General features: G+C 32.0%; 1 long non-coding RNA gene across 1 annotated transcript; it reads right to left on the bottom strand.

Moving 5' to 3' along the window:
* Positions 1-12,630: 12,630 nt before the first annotated feature.
* On the bottom strand, positions 12,631-13,803 carry LOC140006181 (uncharacterized). Its single transcript, XR_011813816.1, has 2 exons — positions 13,626-13,803; positions 12,631-12,842 (listed from the first exon to the last, which is right to left on the bottom strand). It is a non-coding gene; the product is annotated as an uncharacterized lncRNA (long non-coding RNA).
* Positions 13,804-22,414: the final 8,611 nt, after the last annotated feature.

The following is a 22,414-nucleotide window of genomic DNA, read 5'->3' as shown; positions in this document are numbered from 1 at the left end:
AAAGTAAAAAATAGAAGAAGGTAAGAAGAGATTTAGAAAAATAAACCATAAAAGTCTAAATTTTGAGGATATTGTAGTCAGGAAACATTAAATTAGAGGTAAAGTGCCTATTTAAATTATTAACGAGTAATGTGCAGCTCATCCAAAAACTCTAATGAGTTTAGTGCTACTAAAAAAATTAATAGCACCTTACATTAACAAATATAAGAGTTCCAATATTAAATTTTTTCAAACAATGACAAGTTTTTTTAGTTCTTGTAAAATAGTGATAACGATATATGCACATCAAAAATAATATCAATACAAGTATAATACAAGCTAATAATACTTGTAATTTTTTTTGGGTAATTCATGCACATTTGTTATAGCCAACAATCAATGTTTTGTTTGCTTTATTAATAATTTTCATCAAATGGCTTCAATAGCCAAGTGAAAAAAATTCTTAATGCAAATTAGTGAGGGGTATAAGTAAAACTTTGACAAATATTTCTTGAAAGATAAACATTTCTGACAGGCCAGCAGAGACACATGCCTCCACTAGTTATGATGTACTTTGTATTTAAATAAGAAAAATTAAAAAATAAAAGATCAAATGTAAACTAATTCAATAATATAATTTGAAATGTCCTACTAGTTTTCATAATAGAAAATAATTAACAAAAAAATACACATGTGACTAAAACGAAAAAAGATTAGACAAGAAATCGATCACAACCTTATATTTCTACCACCTTTTTATTGTAGAAAACTCTAGAAATTTTCACTCACATTGTTTAATACTATTGTTTATAAAGATAAGAAAATCATGAAAAACAAGGAAGTCTCAACATTGCAATATTGGAGTCAAGACCTTTGTAACTCAATAACAAAAAAAACCAGTTGATAATTCTATTGATGAGAAAAATTTTACAACAAATTGTATCCTTCATATAAAAACATGTGAATATGATTTTGAGTATCTTTTAAAAAAAAAAGAAAAAAGAAATTTTAATCATGTTACTAAACTTTCCAATTATAAAATTTGTGTCTCTATTCAATGAACCTAACTAATTTCAATCATCAACTTTTGATCTCTTATCTAATTCAACTAGTTCACTCCAATGAGGATGTCCTTCCTAATGCCGAGCATTTGTTGCTCATGAATTCGCTCTTTATGCCAAATCTTCTGACTTTATTGAATTTTGTTTTTTGAAAAATTTCCTTCCTTTTGTTAGTTATTTGTTGTTGGATGATTTCCAACAATTTTAGCAATGAAATTTTTTTATAGAAAAAATAAAGAGTAAAATTTTGATTCTTTAGTCTATTTTACTATTAAAAATGATAGATTTAAAGGTAAAATTTGATGAAATTGGCAATGAAGATAGATTGAAGTATTTTGACAAGTTTTATTATTAAAGAGCTAATTCAAAATTTTAGATAAATAAGAGGCGAAAGGTTGATGATTGTAATAGTTATCGAGAAGTTGGTTGTGGATATCATTATAGAAGCGACAAACTCAGGGTTTCTAATGGTTGGTGAATGGATATGGTTGCTTCTAAATATTTGTATTTTGATCGCAATTATTTCAAAAACTACACGCAAGAAAGGTAAGGAAGTTATACTTAGTGACTCTTATATTATCAATATTTTCATTTTTTGGGTGGTAGTGAGGTTTAACTAAACTTCATTTCTAGATGAACATTTTCTTTGTAAAGATGTGCTTCATACTCTTGAAATAAGGAAAAACTTATAGTATTTGGATATTTTCTCAATGGGATTGATTTCAATAAAATTTTGAGTTTGATAGTCATGTATTTATAAAGAAAGGTGCTTTTATGGGAAAATGGCCAAATTTGTCCTTCAACATTTTTCTTTAAGCCAATTTTATCCTCAATTTTTTATTTGGATGTTTTCAATCTCTTAATTTAAATTTAGTCGTCAATTTCATCCGTTTGCGGTGGCTCCACCAATAAGTATGATTCTGGCATATGATTTCCTATCAAGTCAATGGTAATATAGGAACTTTAGTTTTAGTAATTATTAAAAGAAACAAGAAAATCTTCCAATAAATAAAGGACTAAAGTTTATCTTCTTTTTTATTGAAACATAACACTACTACTGCGTTCATGATTCTTCTTCTCTTAGTCTCATCTCCAACCGAGTTAGGCTAGTTGAACAATCACTGACACACACATACATATGGTTCCCATTAAAAGAACAACAAAAGAAAAAGAAAAAGGGAAAATAGAGAAAGAAATACAATGCTAAACCCTTTCTATTTGCTCTTGTTCGCAATAGAGCTAGCCATGGAGGCTGGCATCCTAGTTGCAAACACAAGCTCACTGATTAGTCTCCAAATTATTGTAGTTAAGGAATTTAATCAAACATAAGATGCCACAAAAGAAAGATAAGATTTTATCTATCAAAATATAATGAAATCAAACCCAAAATATCTTTAATTAGAATGATTTCACCTTAATCACATTAGACTTAACCAATTTATAGTATGAATTTAATTAAAATCACAGCAAAAGATCCAAATTTCAAGTTTGATTTATCCAAGTAAAATGTTTTCAAACCAATTTGATAATAAAGGTGGCAGTTTTTATCAATCAATTTCTTCCTTCTCTCTCGTGGGAATTGGTAGAGATGGTGGAACTCGTGGTAGAGACATGCCATAGAATCTCAAACGTAAGAGAGAATTACTAGTTTGTATCCTTCCTTTGGCCTAACCTCTACGGCTCTCTTGGAGGAAATTGATAGCCAAAGATTGACGAAAGAAGGCAGAGCGGCACAAATAGAAAAAGTGGGCAAGTAGAATAGCTGTCAAGACTAGAGGGTGGAAGAGGTGAAAGAGGAGACTGAGTGTGCTGGGGAAGAGAGGCTCATGGCTAGGTAATTTTGTTGAACTAGCAATAGAAATTTATTGATTAACTATGAAAATTAGGCAAATTATTATAATTCAAGAAGAAAGAGTATGATTGAAATTTGAGACACTGATTGAAAAGGAAATTCCATTGGTACTGATTTTTGTGTTAGTGATGTCGAATGTGAGTAACCGAGTCTAAAAGAAGTAACAGAAATCTCGTTAAGGAAGATGATAAAATTTTTAAAATTGCAATATTAGTCCCCTATTTCATGGAAAAACTCTCTTTTTCTTTTTAGTAATGATCCTACCTTGTAGTTCCTATATCGCATTGAATTTGTTGTGATTCTTGTGCAAGAAATACATTAATTAGTGGCGCTGCCACAAAAAGATGAAATTGGCAACTAAAATTAAGGGACTAAAACCATCCAAATAAAAGATTGAGGATGAAATTGATTTAAGAAAAAAAGTTGAAGGACTAATTTGGCCATTTTTCCATACTTTTATTGGTAAAGGATATAGATGTGATGGCATGTTTAAACTAAAAATTGAGAATATTAATAAAATTTTCACAATTTGTTTAGGATAATGTTATTTGCACTCCTATTATCCCATTTTTATTTTGATGAGACCATATTACCCCTTTCCTAATTTCATCTCCTTGCCCATGAATTAACTTTACTAGATTTTCTCTTACACTCTAAAACCAAGTAATTATTCCATTACACACTAAAATGACTAATTTAAAATTGTCACTAATATGTATTGAGTAATCTTATATATACTGACAGTGTATACACTATCATCATTAGATTCATGACATGTGTGCAAAAGTTGAATTTTAAATTCAAATTTTGCATAGTTGTCATTCATCAAACACTGACAGTGTCAATGTAGGAAATATTAATCCATATGTATTATGTATTTTTCTACAAAACTTCACAAAATTATATGATTCCAAAGATCAATCTAGCAATGTAATATGAACAGATTCCAAAATTCAAACCCAAAAAAATAAAAAAATAAAAAATCCCATGTGCCAAAGATGACCCAAAATTGAGTATAACCCATAGTTATTAAACCCGGCCCCGGTCCGACGGTCGAACCGGTGGTCGGGCCATGAAATCGGGCCGGGTTACTAGTTAGATCGGAGTTGCAAAGAACCCGCTTCGACCTGCTTGACCCGGACGGTTTAATCAGGGAACCGCTAGAACCGGCGGTTATTGATAAACCCAGTGGGTTTTGGCAATTTTTTTGAAGTTACCGTTTTACCCAATTCTTTTATTTTGACCATTCACACTACATGGGCATTATCGTCTTTTCGCTACATTTTTAGCCAATTAGAAGAGAAAATCAGAAAAATTGAAGAGGGATTCGGCCATTTGGGGATTTAGGCATTTAGGGATTCTTTTCTTCTTTGTTCCTCTGAGAAGTGAGAACGAATTGAGAACTTCTTGAGGCAAGCAGGGATTCGGCAAGCAAATTTTCAATTTTTCGGCTTTCAATTTTTCAGGGATTCGACTTTCAATTTTTCTTTCCTTTGCTTTGCTAGTTGCTCTGAGAGTCTGAGGCAAGCAATTGGAAATTCGAAGTTGCCGCAGCCGCTGCTAGAATTCTTCTAGGAAGCCGCTGCCATTGAAGGCTTGAAGCTTTGTTGCCGCCTTGCCAGTAAGCCAGTGAAGCATTGCAGCTGGGCACACACCACGGCACCTTGGAAGCTCGAAGTTCGAAGTTGCCGCAGCCGCTGCCAGAATTCTTCCAGGAAGCTGCCGCTGCCATTGAAGGCTTGAAGCTTTGTTGCCGCCTTGCCGGTAAGCCAGTGAAGCGTTGCAGCTGGGCACACACCACGGCACCTTGGAAGCTCGAAGTTCGAAGTTGCCGCAGCCGCTGCCAGAATTCTTCCTGGAAGTTGCCGCTGCCACCGAAGCTGCCATTGAATGCTTGAAGCTTTGTAAGCCAGTGAAGCCTTGAAGGCTGAAGCCTTGAAGGTAAGTAATATCCCGGCTCCAGCAGTCCGGCTTTCTGCTCACGAATCTGCACACACCACAGCACCAAGTGCTAATGTGTTTCTCTCCAAGTTAGGAGTTATGTGCATCTAGTTTTATATATATGTATATATAACGCTGCTCGTTAAAGGTCAGTCTCTTGAATTCCAGCTTTAGAGCTGATGTTGAAGAAACCGATTGTTTATCTATGGAAAAAATATATAAAAATATTAAATAAACCATAAACATCAAACTTTGATTTCCCAGTAACTTGTAAAAGTTGACAAGCTATTGCAAGTGCATCAAATATTGGAACTTTTGTACATATGATGGCACCTTGTGTGATACTCGTGCATGCACTAATTGAATCTTGGCACTTTTAGCTTTTTAAGAGGAGATGCACTCTAGAATTTGTTGAGTTGCTTGTTTTGTTGGTCCGGTTCTGGAGCTCAAGCTCATGATAGCTAAGGGAGGTAGAAATATAGAGCCATCCTTTGTGCTTGCTTGACTTCTACAGTTATGGTTCAATTAACTTAGATTTTCACAGTTAAATTTTGTTATGAATCTTAGAAAACGTCCAATGGAGAGATGCTCAGTTTGAAGATTTTCAGACTGGGATATATTTGAGTAGAAACTTATAATAGAAGCATGAATTATAGTTTGAAAATGTTTATGACTTATGTTTCATGTCTTGATACTTAGATTTATCATTTATATTTGTGTGTAATTTACTGATTTTCGTTTGAATTCATGAATTGTGGATCACATATGGTTATGGATTATGTGTGTGAAATGAATTATGAAGTATGAACTAGGAACAAGTTATAACTTGTTAAGATTTAAGAATTTTTGTACTTATATTATAATTTACATGTTTATTTAATTATATTATATATATTTTTTATTATATATTGTGACCCAACGGTTCAACCAGTAACTCACCGGTTGAACCACTGACCCGTCAACCCGGTCCTCTTGCCGGGTTGATGTCCGGGTTGGTTTTAATAACTATGGTATAACCAATGTCTCATAAATAAGACACTAATACTTTTTTTTTAAAGTAAATTGCAGCCACCAGTCAAATCCACTGAATAAAGCAAATTGATGCTCCTGAGAGATCTTCAAGCACGCGAATTGTTTCTAGCCAATGGCAATCTGAAGGTATGGAACCAGTCTTCAATAGTCTTCCATCCATCAGGACACGAGTCATTTCATGTTTGGAACACAGAGCCCCAAAGTTTTGGGGAGTGTAGAGCTATTGGGTTTGACAATCTAACTTGAAGCAAAAGAGATCATCTAGTAATACTTCAAAAAGTCTATTTCAAAAAGTCTACTAAGAATAGCTCATATAACCATCGCAGAGGAAGTAAATCTTTGTAGTATATTTCAAAAAAAAAATCTAGTATCCAGATAATGCAATGGAACCTCAATTGTGCTCATAAAAAAAATCTACAAAATTGAAATTGAAATAAGAATATGAAAAATAAATTAAAAAATAGTTATGTATATTTAGAAAAAGAGAAGCAAAAGTTAAATTTTTTTACCTTTTGGACACGTACGACAATTGTGCCCAACTTTCTTGCATGTGAACACAAGATAGAGTAGGAAAAGGAATTAGAGCAGGAGTAATATGGTCTCATTAAGATGAAAATAGGATAGTGGGAGTGCAAATAATATAAAGGGAGTGCAAATAACATTACCCTTTTGTTTATATGCATTCTTCCATGAATCTTTGACATGCATGATCAATTCATATAAATAGTTAGTATGTGGTAAATTTAAACAATTTTGCTTTGACAGAATAAATAAAAGATGAATTTGACAAATATGAATATTTTAGAATAAAAAAATAACAAGGAAATCTTCTAAAGCTTTAAAAAAAAATTCAACTTCTAGAGTTAACCTACACAGATTTTTGTGAATTTAAAAGAATTTTAATTCATAGTAGTAAAGGGTAGTTTGTAACATTTATGGATGATTTTTCAAAACATACTGGTGTTCTCTTATCAAAAAGCTAAAGTGATATTTTTGATATTTTCTAAATCTATATGATAGAAGTAGAAAAATAATTTGATTGAAAGATTGAGTGATTTAAAAGTGATAGAGATAAAGAATATGGGTTATTTTGTTTTAATTCATATATTCAAACTTTGAAAATAATTCACGAGACTACTCTTCCTTACTATCTTGTAATAGTGTAGTTGTAATACCCAAGTCTAATCTTTAGGGTTTTAAAATAAAGTATAAAATTTTGGGGTGAAATTGAAAATGCTTGAAAATTGAAGACTTTTTTGTGCAAAAGAGAATAGTTGTATCTTGTGAAATATAAAATAGTTAGTAGGAAAATAGTATTTAAATTTCCTCAAATATATTCTAATTTCTTCGTCCTTCTAAACCTTTCTCAATTCTTTTCTTTTTCTTTCAATCAAAGGGAATCTTTGAAGAATTAGAACATATCAAGCAAGAAGAAGTTAAGAACTTCTATCTTGCCTATCAATTAAGGTAAATTTAGTTGCCTTGAGTTTGTCTGGGGTTTTTAGTCTTAAGTTAATGAATTGGGTTTTATGTACAATTAAGTCTTGGTTTCAATCTTTGGGCATTATTCGTTGAGTTGATTTTTTATTCTTGTTGAGTAGTTAAGTATTTGTAGGGATTGAAGTTAGAAATTGAGCTACTGTGATTACTTGTTATTGTTTTGGGCTAGTCATTACTTTCATAGAGAAATGAGTATGAGTTGGTTTGACAAAATAAAAAGAAAAATTGATTCATTTTAATTGAAATCTTGGCTAAGTTGGCGTCGAATGGATTTAATGCATGCAAACCAATTCAAGAAGTTGGTCACTAATTAGTTTCCCAACTCAGTAACCAGTTCTTTTTAATGAGTCAAATCAATTGCTTACAAGTGTGGGCAATTGGTTAGCTCTTCACTTATAGTTTCTTTTGATCTCATTTAAGTTCTTAGTCTAGCTAATATTTTGAGTTTGATTAACTTCCTTTTCACTTGGAAAAACTTTCTAATGCCACTTTTCCTTCTTTAAGTCAATTTTTGGTTAATTTAGGTTAGTGTTTCAACGAGTATTTATGATTTTGCCATTTTACTTTCTAGGGTTAGAAATTGTGACTTGTTATATAGGTGAGAAGCATTGGGATTCGTTGAGTTAGTACACAAGTTCTTTATTGGACACGATAAATAGTGTATATATTTTTTTTTTTGACAAACGATACCAATTTTATATATATTAACACTTGAAATTACAAGAGTTAATTACAAAACGGGGTAACTACCCCCATATCTTTCCTAGCTAGTTCTAATAACCAAGATGGGAATGATCCCTCCCATTCAATTATCCTAACTGACTTAACTGCAAATTGAGCCAAAGCATGGCTACAACTATTAGTAGTCCTGGGAATAAACAAAAACACACAACAGTCAAAGTTCTTCTTCAAGTCTTCAATATCATCCAGGATCGTTTGTAGCTTACAATCCTGTGCATTGCTTGAGTTGATTAGGCTCACCACACATTTGCAATCAGATTGGACCTCTACACAAGATAAATAGTGCATATACTCTTTATATTTTGAAAATGAAATTATTGAACTCTTATAAATCTTGAAAGTTAGTTTATCTATCAAATCACATGAATGTGTCTATTTTATTTCTTTGTTATAAATCTATAGTTGTGGTCAATTGGGCTTGATGAATAACTTAATTGCTAGAGTTCTTGCATTTAATGAACATTGACAGAGCTAATTTTGATTGTGCTAATCGAGAATAGTTAACAATTGCTAGGGAAAAGCACTAATGAAGAGTACTTAGTGATTTGGAAAATTGCACCAAGCAAAAGTAGTTGATAGATATTAGAAACCGTATAAACCTACTTAAATCAACAATTTATTATCCAATGTCTATGTGGTAACTTTATGTCTTGAACTCATGTATGAATGTGAATGTTATAATTTGTGAAATATGATTGTGTTTTACTTTTTAAGACTACATTTTGGTCTATTTATGGATATGTATTAATGAAAGTTAAATCATATTATGTATATTAACATATTTAGCCCAATAAAGAAGTATATATGCTATTTGTTGAATGAATTTTCATTCAGTCAGTTGATATTATCATGTAGCAGAGATTAGTTCTTTGTGGTAGATTTTGATAGCTCTTAGGAATGGTAGATGGAAAGAAAGAAGATGTTTTTAGCTAATGAATGAAGTATGTTTTTCATAATATAAACCATGATTAGATTTGGATTTCGTATACAATTGGGTATGTACTAGGTTCCATTTTGGATTTCTTTTGAAAATTTAAAATCTTCTGGTTGACATTGTACTATAGAAGTTCGAAATTTTTATTGATGCTTGTAGTTTAATTTGATATTGCTGACTTGTGTCTTTAATTTTTTTTTTTCAAATATAGCGGTATCCTGTTTTGGGTATGAATTGTGACATTTTGGTTGGTATCAAAGTTTCAGTATGAATTTTATTTTTAGTGCTTTAAGAATGAATAATTGCAGTGTGACTTTGTGAAACTAGTGCTTATGTTGGATAGGATATTTGAAACTAGTTGATTGACACTTGGCCAACATTAGTGTGAATTGATTTTATCTTTGATTTCTATACTCGAAGGCTTATTGTTTTGATTGAAGATTAGGTAGTTTGTCATAGATCAATTTAGCCTCTAAATTAAATTTGTGTTTGCAGGATGGCACAAAAGAGAAAGCATAAGGATATTATCTCTGTTCAAGAAAATGATTGGCAAACTATGGAGGAAGAAGAAGTTGAATCAGATGGTGACAAGAAAGATTAGGAGAACAATGTCCTTCTCAGGGGATGAGAGTACTTCTCATGAAACACTACTCAAAAAATCAACAACGTGAACCAAGTGTTTTTTTTCTCATTAGATTTAGTGTATTAATTTATGTAAGTGTGATAACAATATCAAGCAGTGAAGCAGGAAGAAGATAGAGAACAAGATAAGAGAAGTGTCAAATACTATTTCAAGAAGTTTAACAAGTTCAATTAGCCTACTTTTGATTGAATCTCAAATTCTGACGTGGCAGAAAAGATGGTTATCATAAATTGGGAAGAAATTCCATACTACGCAAGTGTCGAATGATGTTCTACCCCAAATCGTGGCTTTTTTCTTAATTGGTCAGGTAGAAATGGTCAGATGGTGTAGCTATGGTCATGGCTTCCTTCGACCATATCTTGACATGAGTTAAGTTTCAAAGTGTGTTTCTTAAATACAATTTTCTATATGATTCGAATCTAACATATTTAAGAATTCGACAATATTAATTCTAACACAAGAACATAGCGAGGGTGCCGAAAAGGGTAGTTGCCTTCCTAAAATTTTTTTGAAAACCTATGGTTGATATTGACTATTTATAACAATTTAACAAAATCACACTTATCTTGCTTCCTAAACCTAATTAGCATTCAATGAGCTGTGTTTGATAAGTTCTTTTTACATTCTTTATCTACACATTTTTCTCATTATACACAAAAATCTTGTCTCATAACTAAGGTAAAACATCAATTAAAATATCAATATCTAATTTCTTGGCTAAAAAAAATCAACTAAAATAGAAGTACAATACAAAAGAAAAATACAATTAACACAAAAAGTCAAAATATCAGTGTCGTAGCAAATACAATTAGAAATGCCATTATAACAAATAAAAGTTCAAGTCTCTTGTATTCATCTATCGATCTCTAGATTCCAACTCCAATACTCCAAGAGAAGTTCTATTATTATTTTTTAAATCTTTTTATTTTTGTCAATCTTTAATTATTCATTACTTATATAATTTATCTTACTCTAATTGGTGATTCTTCTTAACACCTAATTTTGACGATATGATTTTTTTATATATTATCTTACAATAATATCAAATCAAACTTAATTTGCTTGAATTATAAAATAATTTTTTTTGAGAAAAGCGAAATCACTTATACTTTTCTAAACAGCAAGAGATAATTCTAGTTCTAATATTTAGAATTTAGAATTTAAATTTGTCATGTTTTCTTTGTTTTATTGTTTATATTGCTATATACATTGATTATTTGCTCCCTAAGCAAAATTTATGGCTCTGTCTATGTTCCAACATGTTTGTGAATTGAAATTGTTCTATTTTTCTATTCTTGGGATGTTTTATTAATATGACTGATGAAACTATAAAAATTGTGCCCTTCAAGGAACAGTTAAATAACTGAGTCTTTTCTTAGATAGGTGAAATTTTTTATGCCAATTGTGATAAATATATGAAGTTAGTTTGGACATCAGCAAGACATATTTTGGGAAGATAAAGAGTAGGCGAAGGAGAAATAGGCAACTTACAATTTAAAGGCAACCACCCTATCATACGGAACCTCCCCAACAGAAGGCCACAATCTCGACCAATGGATTCATCTCAAGTGGTTCGTCACGGTGTTATTTTAAGAAACACGTTTCTTCCCAAATCTTCTTAATATGGCTAAAATATGTGAACATTGTAACAAAATCCGTCAGCAAGATATACATGGAAAAATAATGTATCTTTTGCAGATGGATAGATGGAAAACCAATAAATTGCCCTATTCTTCAATAAGGTGAAAATAATAATAGTTTTACAAGTAGTTCCAATCCTAATACTAATTGATCTAATCCATGGTGTAAAATATATAGAATGACCTAGAATTTTAATTGATTTGACTAAAATGATACTTATCAATTCTAGCGCACCATCTGATCTTTAGAGTGAAGTTATTTTAATTGATTGCTTGTTATATTTTAAATGGAATGTCTCATAAACATACTAAAGTAATTATTTTTCAATTGTGCAAGCACTATAAGCCTAATTTAAATTATCTAAGAGATTGGGTTTGTTTGGCTTATGTGAGATTATTGATACTAAAAAACCAAAATCAGGCATAAAAGCTTCTACATGTGTTTTTATTAGCTATTCTTTATCGTGTAAACCTTATAGATCATTGAATTTAGAAAATAATGTGATGATTGAATCTTTAGATGCTATTTTTGTAAATTTCCTTATATGCATAGAAATAATGGGGATCAAAATAATAATAATAATAATTTTATCTTCTATGAAAGATCAAAATATAAATGATACTAAGTCCAGAAGAAGTAAAAGAATTAGAATAGAAAAAAGATTATGATCTAGATAATTATATGCACAATGTAAAAGAAATACTTGAATCCTTTGAAAAGGCATCATTGTCACCTAGTTTAGTTTTTCGTAAGAAGCTATTAGGATGAAATGGATTTTTAATTTTGAATTAGACATGAAAATCGGTAGATTTACAATCTAGTTATAAAACTATTGGTCCTAAATGTGTTTTTTGAAAGTAGTAGAGATTAGATGGAATAATAGAAAAATATAAAACAAAATTAGCTATTAAAGGTTTTGAATGAAAGAGGATATTTAATTTTTTCACAATTTTTCTCATTTTTCTATGATACTATCAATTACATTTTTTATTGCAATTGCTACTATCCATAATTTAGTTATTCCCCAAATGGATGTGAAATTAACTTTTTTGAATGGCGATATAGAGGAAGAGATATACATGGACGAACTGAAAGGATTTGTTATATTCAAAAAATGAAATATATAATTTTAGTAAATCTTTCTATGGCTAAAACAAGTTCTTAAGCAATTATATGAAAAATGAGATACTTGTTTGCTTTAAATTGGTTTCAAATATGGTGGATGTTGTGACGCCCCCATTTCTCCCAAGGGCGAACCCAAGGGTATCCGCGGGACGCCTGCCCAACTCTCGCCAGGACTCAAGACAAATCAAATCGAACTTAACGATACATACCAAATACTATGAGTCAAAATAAAGAAAAGTCGCTTCCTTAACTAAATATTTAAATCTTACATCATGTTCACAAAAGATACATCAATTCCAAAATGCAACCATTAAAAGTCGACTACACATTTACAGCCCCGATTCCAATCAAAAGTATAATCTAGTCGGCTTTACCAAAATCTTCCAATCCAACCTGTTAAGGAAAACAAACTAATAGGATGAGCCAATACTCAGTGAGGCCAAGAAAACACACATGCAAACACATAATCCAAGTAGCAACAACAATTACATTGTAGGTAAGGCTATCAAATTCGAATAATTCACATTTCGAATAGGAAAAATAAACAGAAATAATTCAAGGATACTGTAGCTCTCAGGAGCTAAATTCCATGTAGTCGAGTCGAAGTCTTGATCACATCTCACGTTGACACTCCGTCAACCACATAAGTATCAAATCCGTAGATACACCACTTTTCTTCGAATCCCGTCACCGTTACACCCCCTTACCGGGCCCGCTCATCAAAGTTTTTGATAATACTCGAGTATATCATGGCAATACTGCACGAGTAATGCCGAGCAAGATCTCTCCAATAGATCATATTCTACGAATATCTCATGGTTTGCTAAGCTTATCGACCAAGCCCATGCTGGCTCGATTCGCAAAGTTAGCCAACGAGTTTTGGGCGTCCCCCGAATATGAATACGAATACGAATATAAGTCGATGAGCAACGCTCAAATCGACAATTCCAAATAGGAATCACAAATACGGATCACATATACGAATCACAAGTACAAATCACATCCACATTACCATGTACACGTCGGATACGAATTCACATAGCAAAATTCGAATATAATTTCATTTGAAAGTGAACGAGTGCGATAAAGTACACCCTCGTCTCAAAATTTCAAATTTACATAATGGATAAGAAACAGATAACCACTTAACAACAAGTTCATGCACTTGACACTCACAGTGATTCAAGTAGCGAGTTCAAATGATGGTTTAGGCGTCTCCCGTGAGATCCTTTGGAAGGTCCTCTTGAGCGCCTGAGCATTTAATAGTGAATTATCATTCACACATCCCAATTATCAAGGAAGATTGTGCACTAGTACAATCTGGGGAAATTTCATGAAAATGAACCTCAATTACTAGTAAATCGAGATTCAAGTGGAGTTTCTTAATATACAAGAGCAATCGAGTTTTGTTATCTTGGAAATCAAGCATAAACGTTCAAGTATTATCGAAGGAATAAGGAATACTTGAAAAACTCCATTTCCTTGAAATTCAGAAAATTTCAGTTTTGATACGATATTTTGAAAAAATCGTATCTCAGATTCCACATGTCGAAAATTGGAAAACTTGGTACCGTTGGAAACCTCTTCCAAAGTACTAAAAGTTCTTAGAAGATACTTTTCCATGAATCTAAGTGGAAGGTGTTCAAAAATGAGCTTAAAGTTGCTGTTCCAAATCACCCAGGATTGAGCCGGGGTTGGTTTTTTGCTAACTTTGAAAATTCAGCAGAATTCACTCGTTGCAAACCAACCCTTGAAATTTGTAGCTCAATTAGAGGTACAAGTAAGGTTTAGGGAAGATCAAGCGGATCGAGAATCGGAGTTTCGAGCACCAAGATATGGTAGCTCAAATTTGGGTAAATTTCAAGACTGTTAACAAATTTCCAGATTTGGTTCCGACTTTGGACCTTTAGTTAAGTGTCGAAACGGACTTGGATTGATACCAAATTTTGCAGTATAATACTCCTATATGAAGGGTATCTCTCTATCAAATTTCGTGAAAAAATACCTTCGGAAAGGTGGTTAACCAATCAACCAAAGTTTGGAAAAATCCTTAAGGCAATCTGTCCAAATCTAAGGTTTCAAAAACGAGGCAGTCGCCGTATTTTGATCATAACTCCCTCAATTTAATTCAGAATTAGGAATGGTTGATAGTGTTAGAAAATATATTCATAGGGCTAAAATTTCACAGAAGAAATAGTTTCAAGTTTCAGCATGAAACTAGCTCGAAATTAAGCCTAAAGTTGCAGCATCATCAAATCATTTCGGCAGAACGGAGAAACAGGACAGCCGACTTCAGATGAATGGTGTGGCTCACACACATGAAACCAGAATGTGCATTATACACCGTTGGAAACATGGGAACGTCTAGTTTCAAATGCCGCAAACGGCACTTGATTTCGACGTCGGAGTACGGAGTTATGGACGAAATACAAACACTGGTCTGGGTTACGACGAAACCGTTTTCCAGATTACTAGTTTTTGAAATAAATTCGTCTGACCCACCAAAACTCAGTATTTTTCAATGAAAATTTTTACACAACTACTACAACATATAAACAACACAATCAAGCCATTAAATCCTCAAATTTCTGCATTAAAGTGACCGAACAGAGCAGTGGTAAAATGGAAACTTTTTGCTTCAAGAGTTCAATAACGTTTCTGGCAACAATGCACCTTTAATCTACTTCCTTAAGCTCTAATTCAGCAATAAAACCATTATCAAACATCATCACAGCCATCAACCCAAAGTGGGAGTTCATAGAGCCCACATTTAACAATTTTCCAACATCCACAACAATCCATAAGAGATCAAGAGCTAAAAGATATACTAGACTTCCAAAAATCAAAGTTAGAAGGCTAGATTAAGACTTACTCTTAGTTGATGTTTAAGACAGAGATTCGGTCCTTTTGAAGCCTGAAGAAACCGTGAAAGCTCCTCCCCTTTTCAGCTTAATGTGTTGTCCAAGTGTAGAGCTAAGAGTATGTGAAGTTTTGGTTGAATCTATGGAGGTTTGGTTGTGATTTTTGTGAGATTTGTAGAAGGAAATGGTGAAGAGCTGCGGCTGTGCTATCCGTCCATTGCAGTAGCAGAAATGAAATGTGATTCGGATGCCTTTGCGTACAAAAGACGCTTGACGTCTAATATTTTAAGTACGTAAAATTTTAATTGCAACTAGTGCCCTACGCGCGCGTTTTGTGTTCGATTTCTCTCACGTTTGTTGCACTAGTGCACTAAACCTCTAGGACACTTACATTTATATAAATATTATTCATTCTTAATTGTCCCAAAATAATTGTCCAAAGTCCCTCAATTAAGCGCGCACGTGAAACACGTATTTCTAATTTAGGCGCAATAAAAATTGAAACCTTTGAGAAATTCTTATAACGATCTTACCACTAACTATCACTTCAATATTTAAACCTAAAATTGCCTATTTTAGGACCATTGTACATGTCTTAAATTTTTGAGCTTATTGTACTCCTAATTGGCTAAAGTTTTCAGACACGTTTCACTTTTTCACTAAACAAGCTTCTAAGAAAATAATTTTTGAAACGAGACACTTTAAAAATATAACGAAGCTATAAAACCATATATTTAGGTCTAATAAGGATAGAAAATAATATTCGGGGCAAAAATCCAAATAGATAATTAATTGAGCCAAAATTAGGGGTTTAAAAATAATAATTTTACTAGTCCTCACGTGAATTGAGTATTAATTCCTCAATTAACCTTTCTTAATCTATTATTGATCGTTCTTAATTCTCCAATATTAATACACTCTCGATTCAAATATAGTCTCGAACAACGTGCACTCATTGTTCCGAACTAAACGAGTTTTCGAAAAGTGAATTTTTCCGACAAAATGCTTTTAAAAATATAAAAGAGGCGTCGTTCCATATAAATGAATTTTAAATGATCGAAATAAATAATTTGGAGAAAAATGAGTAAATAAATATTTAAACAAACTACTAATATTCGATAAAAAAAAATAAAAAAATTTCGGGTCCTCACAGATGTAATAAATGTTTATAGAGTTAATCATAATTTGCCCCCTCAACTTGACTTTTGCCCCTTCAATTTCAAAGATGTACACTTTGCCTTGGTCGCTTACATTGACTAGTCAAATATTGATTGTGACGACTGGAAAGTTTCCTTATATTTTTCTTCAAATTTCCTTTTATTTGGAATTTATTACTTTAGAATAGCCTTACTACTCATTTACCCCATAATAAGTGCAAATAAACATAGAATCAAGAGTTTTTCCTTTCGTTTTCAAGTTATCGTAAATTAGGGTTTTTACGCCTTTTTGTAGTATAATTATTCGGTACGGAGTGTGTATCAAATTTAGTAATTTAGAGTGAGTTTTAGATGATATTAAGTGTGTGATTGGAAGTGATAAAAATAAGTTAGTGAATTATAAGTTAAAACCATAGTATACGCGATTTAAGGAAAATCGGCTTGAACCGACGGGTATCGTTCACTACCGATTGAATACACCACTTGACCACCACTTCATTAACTTAATCTCATTGTTATTAGAGCCAAAATATCAGCCCATAATCAGCATGTGATGGCCGAAATTCTTGACTAAGAAAGCCAAGGAAAAGGAAAAAAAAATTGAGGAAGATCTTGGAGTGACACTTGGAGAACATCTAACCCTCTTTGACCAAATTCAAGTCCAAGCTTCTTATCTTTCTTAGACTTCATTTTATCTTCATTTTGCAGCTATGGTGGCCAAAAATTGAGAGAAAAAAAAAAGGGAGAAAAGAGCTTCAATTCCATCTTAAGTTTGAGCTTATTTGAGTGAAAAATCAAGAATCTAAACCGATTAATCCTTCCTTTGAGCACTTGGAAAGCTTGGTGTGCTAAAAGATTACAAGGAGAGGTGATGTATATCTCTTGCAAGCATCTTAGTCAGGTATTATGGCTGTCCATCATGGTTCTTTCCCTTAGTCTTGCTTAAGTTGTGTAGCAACTCATATTCTTGGTTATTGATAGCTATGTAAGTAGTTTTGATGATTATGTTGGATTTGTGAGTTAGGGTTTTGAAGTGTTCAGCTGTATTTCTTCTTGTTTAGATAGATTATGGTGTGAATAAACTTAGATAGGGAGTGGTAGTAGTGGTTGTTTTACATGAATAAGAAGATTATCACTTGAATACTTTGAATCCAGCTTTAAATCTTTAAGAAGCCCTGTTCTGACCAGTTTCATTCGGCCATGATGGAGGCCGAATTGGGCTTAGTTCAAAACATGAAAGTTATAGGAAATGATGTTTTATAGCTGCCTGTAAAATTTCAACTCAATCGGAGTACTGTAACATATGAAATGACAAAAATACCCTTAACTGCCATAGGTAGAGTTTTGCGGACAGTTTTGACATTTCATCATTCTGGCTTCATTTTTCACCTTGATCCATATTAAATAAGAAGTTGGACAAAACAAAAAAGTTGTAGTCTTATGTTTTAACTTTCCAACGCATCTGAAAACGCCTCAATCGGACTTTTGTAGCCTGAGTTCTTGTCATTTGAATCCAGTGCTGTTAACCAGGCTGATGGTGGAATTCTGGTTCTGTAATCGGTAAATTTGACCTAGATAAATTATGAACTGAGTTGAGTTGTGTTCATCAAAGTTGTAACCCTTTGTCTTAGCTTCGAAATGGTATAAATTGTACCCCAATCCGATAAGCGTAGCTTCAGTTGTGGCCAATACGCTAAAAGACGTCAAACCTGTCTTTTTATTCTATGCCTTAAACCTTATTTCTGGTTACTTTTCTAGCTTGGTTTTGTGATGGAATGACTTTTGGCCTGTTGAACGGCTATTGCAATGAGATTATTTGTGTGTGATTTTGGGGGTTGAAGGAAAATAATGAAGCCATAAATGGTTGAAAAATAGGTAAATACAAAGGGTGTGCTGCCCAAATTTGCACTCGAGGGCTAGATGGATGTACTCGCGACTTGAGTAAGGGTTGATGATGAAACTAACTTGAATCATCAAAGGTATTCAAGTCTTCTTTCTTAGAGGTATATAAGTTAGAATCTGGCCGAAACTTGTACCCTTGGAAAAATGAAATTTACGACTAATAGAAATACGTTTTCTTCGTTTCTTCAACTCAAATGGAGATTTTAAAGTTTTACGAGCGAGCATAAGTTTTACAAATATTTTACTCATGTCCTTTGGTTTAAATGTACTCTTTTCACTTCCAAAACTATATTTATACATTGTCCTAGTAATTATTCGGATTTTCTTCGATTCACCTAAATCTTTGATGGTAGAACTGTAATGTGTTTTCTTGCTTACTCTTAGGGTTCCTTGGTGATTGAGAGTGCTATCCCGAAGGATATTTTGGACATTATTTTGCTTAAATAGGTGAGTGTTCTTTGTTTGTTATGTTTCCATTAACTATATGATTTGTTGTGGATATTTGATTAAATGATAAATATTTGTTAAAAATGAATTTTGCTAGGCGAGTGTGTACTTTATCGCACTCGACCTAAATGAAAGGTGAAATTTTCAATGTTTAAGTGATTAAATGGTAGTTGTGTATGAATGTAAGCGTTTTGGCTGAATTGGGCCCTTACCTTTCGTTGCCGGTCGACTCGAGCCAGAAGCGGACTCGGTCGGGCGATTTGGTGATCCTGGGTGAAAGTTTGGTATACTCGAGTATTACCACGTTGTCGGGTGGAGTCTGGTCAATGTCCAGAAGGGAAAGAAATGAAATGAATGAACGGAAGGAGGTTTTCAATTACAAATGAAATTTTAAATATTGGAGGAATAAGGAAATGAAAGAAGAAAGAAAGAACGAAAGGCTCCACGTGAGCATGTATCCTTTTAATAAATGTGTTATCATTACTTCATATTGTAATGTTCCTGGATTACTTGTTATTACATGATTAATGTCCTTGTTTAAGTTGATTATGTATCTGGAACCCCACTGAGCTTTTAGCTCATTCCGTTAGTTTTGTTTTCCTTAACAGGGGATGCGAGCAAGGACGAGAGATCTGTACAGACTAGTCTAGTTTAGTTATTTTGAATTTCTGTAATGGTTCTCGCCCTAGCGCTTGGTAAGGGTTGGATGTATGAAGAATTGAGAACCTTTGTATCTTTGAGTTGTATCCCTTTTGTTTTAAGTTTGGAATTATTGTTCCACCTGTTCTGGTGGTCTTATTTTTCATTTTTACTTGAGGTGTATGAGTGAGTCCCGACGAGAGTTGGGCAAACGGCCCGCCGAACTCTTTGGTTCGCCTTAGGGGAAGGTAGGGCTGTCACATTGATAATAAAGTTTTCATCAAAAAATTTGATAAAATGACACAACACTTAGACATAGTAGTTGTTGGATTAATGCTTTACTTTTAAGTTGGAATATGGAGCACCTTATTAGGGAAAACAAAACACTTACTTGCATGATATTAAAAAAATGGTAAAATACCAAAGAGTTGAAAATTTTGTTGTGAAGTTAAGAAATTTCAAAAGAATCCCCAACAATTGTACACTAGTTTATGATTTCTTTTCTTTCTTTGTTTAAATTATAAATGAATAGACTTTGATCATTTTCACTTATTTTATAGTTTCACAAGATTCTCATGAGTTAATAAGGTGCAAATTGATGTTTTTGTGCCAAATTTGCACCTTACTTTATATTTTCTTTGGGTTCTAAATTATTTGATGAAAAAAATTTGAGATTCTATAAACACATTTTCCACTACACTTTTAGTTTTTCAATCACTTTTATCTCACATAAGTCACATACAAAAGCGTTACATAAAAAAATTTCCAAATAATCTTATTTCCAAATGGGTTCATTAATTTTATTTCATTTAATATATGCAATACCGTCAAATTATTTTAGACTTTTTTTTTTGCAAAATTTTTGTTTTTTTATTGCTAAAATATGGAACACATGGTGTAGTTTTGTTCAAATAGATATAACAATTGTTGAAAAGATTCATTAGGTTATAATTATAATATGTGTTCAGGAATTAACTAGGGGTATTTTGGTCATGCAAAATATACCTTCATCTTAACTTAGAAAATTAACATGATTTGGAGCTTGTATGATTAGAAGCTTGTATTATGTAACTGATTATACATAGTTTGATATGCACGATTTTGATGCTGCATATGCAATAGGAGTACTTGGTACATTATTAACAAATGAAATGGCACTCATTAGCATGCAATTGGCCTCTTATAAAATACATAGCTAAAGCTAATTTTTATGATTTATTATCTACAAATGACCTACTATTGTTAAAAGATTCATGATATAGATTGGGATATATTATCTTGAGATTCGTCATTGATCATTGGATATATTTCTCTTTAGCCGGTGGTGTCCGTGTAGATTATGATTGAAAGTACAAAGATTTATCAATTGGAAGCTATTTCAAAGTCTTAATGTGTTATTTTTGAAATTAGAAGGAATTTTTTTCCCTCTACTGTATTTGTTGCTTTTATATAATAGCAGTTTTATTTGAATGTACTCATATTATCCATAAAAAGGAAAGAATAAAGGGCAAAAATAGTCACTAAACTATTTAAAATTCCGTATGTTGGTCAATAAACCTTTTGTTTAATCAAAATAGTTAGTTAAATAATGAAAAGTGCATTTCTTTGTCACTCAACTATGAACACTTTCACTTTTAGCCACTCAACTAATGAAAACATATAAGAGGTTGTTTGGGTCACAATTTGTATGTTCTAATTAGTGAAAATGATCATTTTGGCTAAATAAAATCTAAACTAGAGAATTTTGAATAACTTAGTGATGATTTGTGATATTTACTAGAGATTAGAACATCTCTTTAAGTTTTTCATCCTTTTTAAATTAAGTCTTTCTGTAATTTAATAAAAGCCAACTTAATTAAAAGGTTGTTTGGGATGTAGTATTTTTGTTGAAAAAGAACTTTTGGGTGATATAAGTGTTTTGAGGTGTTTGGTAAGCATATACACATAAACTTTTGAATTGAGTATTTACCATGAAAAACATTTTGTAGTGCAAGGTAAAAAATAGTGATTTGCTTATAACTTTTAAGTTTCAAAAAGTAAAAACAACACTTAGACCATTTTATCATAAATTCTAAACTCAACAAGGAGATAAATATATTTTAAAAATTCAAAATTACGTATTGTGCAATACAATAAGGACTTATGTAAATATGCAATATAATGATTTTTGAGACATTTGATTAAACTAAAATCGGAAGAGTAAAATTTAAGTACCGCAATCTAAATCTATTAATTTTGATAAAGTCAAGTCTATTTGATAATTTGGTGAATTTGACCAAAGAAAAATGTATGTAAGTATTACTTTTTAATATTGACATACTATATTCTAATATGAAAGGTTTGTTTACACGTGTATAAGTGACAAATAGAGGAAAAAAAGTGTGTTTGGAAAAAGAAAAAGTATGTTTTTGTGGGTGTAGTAGATAAATTCTGCTTGAAGATGTGTGTAATATAAGAGAGAGAGATAGAGTAGTATAAACATATTTGTAAAGCGTACGTGAAATAATAATATCAAGTGAGCATATTATACTACTTTAAAAAGTTCAACAAGCAAAGTGATATAGTTTTTACTTAAAAATTTTGTATATTAATTAAATGTTATTAAAGTAGTCAGTGATGAATTTTATTTTCAAACAAGCTTATCTAAAAAAAGAATTCATAACTCATTTATTTTAAATATTTAATGGAGTTATTAAACACGTACTTCTTAATAAGCCGTAGCAGGTTCAAAAAGATGCTAAAATTAGTCAACTATTGATCATACTTTCTATGAAAAAACTTTAATCAAGACGCATATTTTACATGGAGTAGTATGCATATTTATATTGAATAAATATTTTAACATATTTTGTAATCGTATTACTTATTTTGAAAGTTAACTCGTATTAAGGCTTACCAAAAAACATTCGTATAATTGGACCAACCTAATCATCCATTTGACATTCAACCAACAAAAATG

The sequence above is a fragment of the Coffea arabica genome, chromosome 5e (genome assembly GCF_036785885.1).
Source record: "Coffea arabica cultivar ET-39 chromosome 5e, Coffea Arabica ET-39 HiFi, whole genome shotgun sequence".
NCBI lineage: Eukaryota > Viridiplantae > Streptophyta > Magnoliopsida > Gentianales > Rubiaceae > Coffea > Coffea arabica.
Note: the sequence above shows the minus strand (reverse complement) of the source record. Positions and strands in the feature narration are given on the sequence as shown.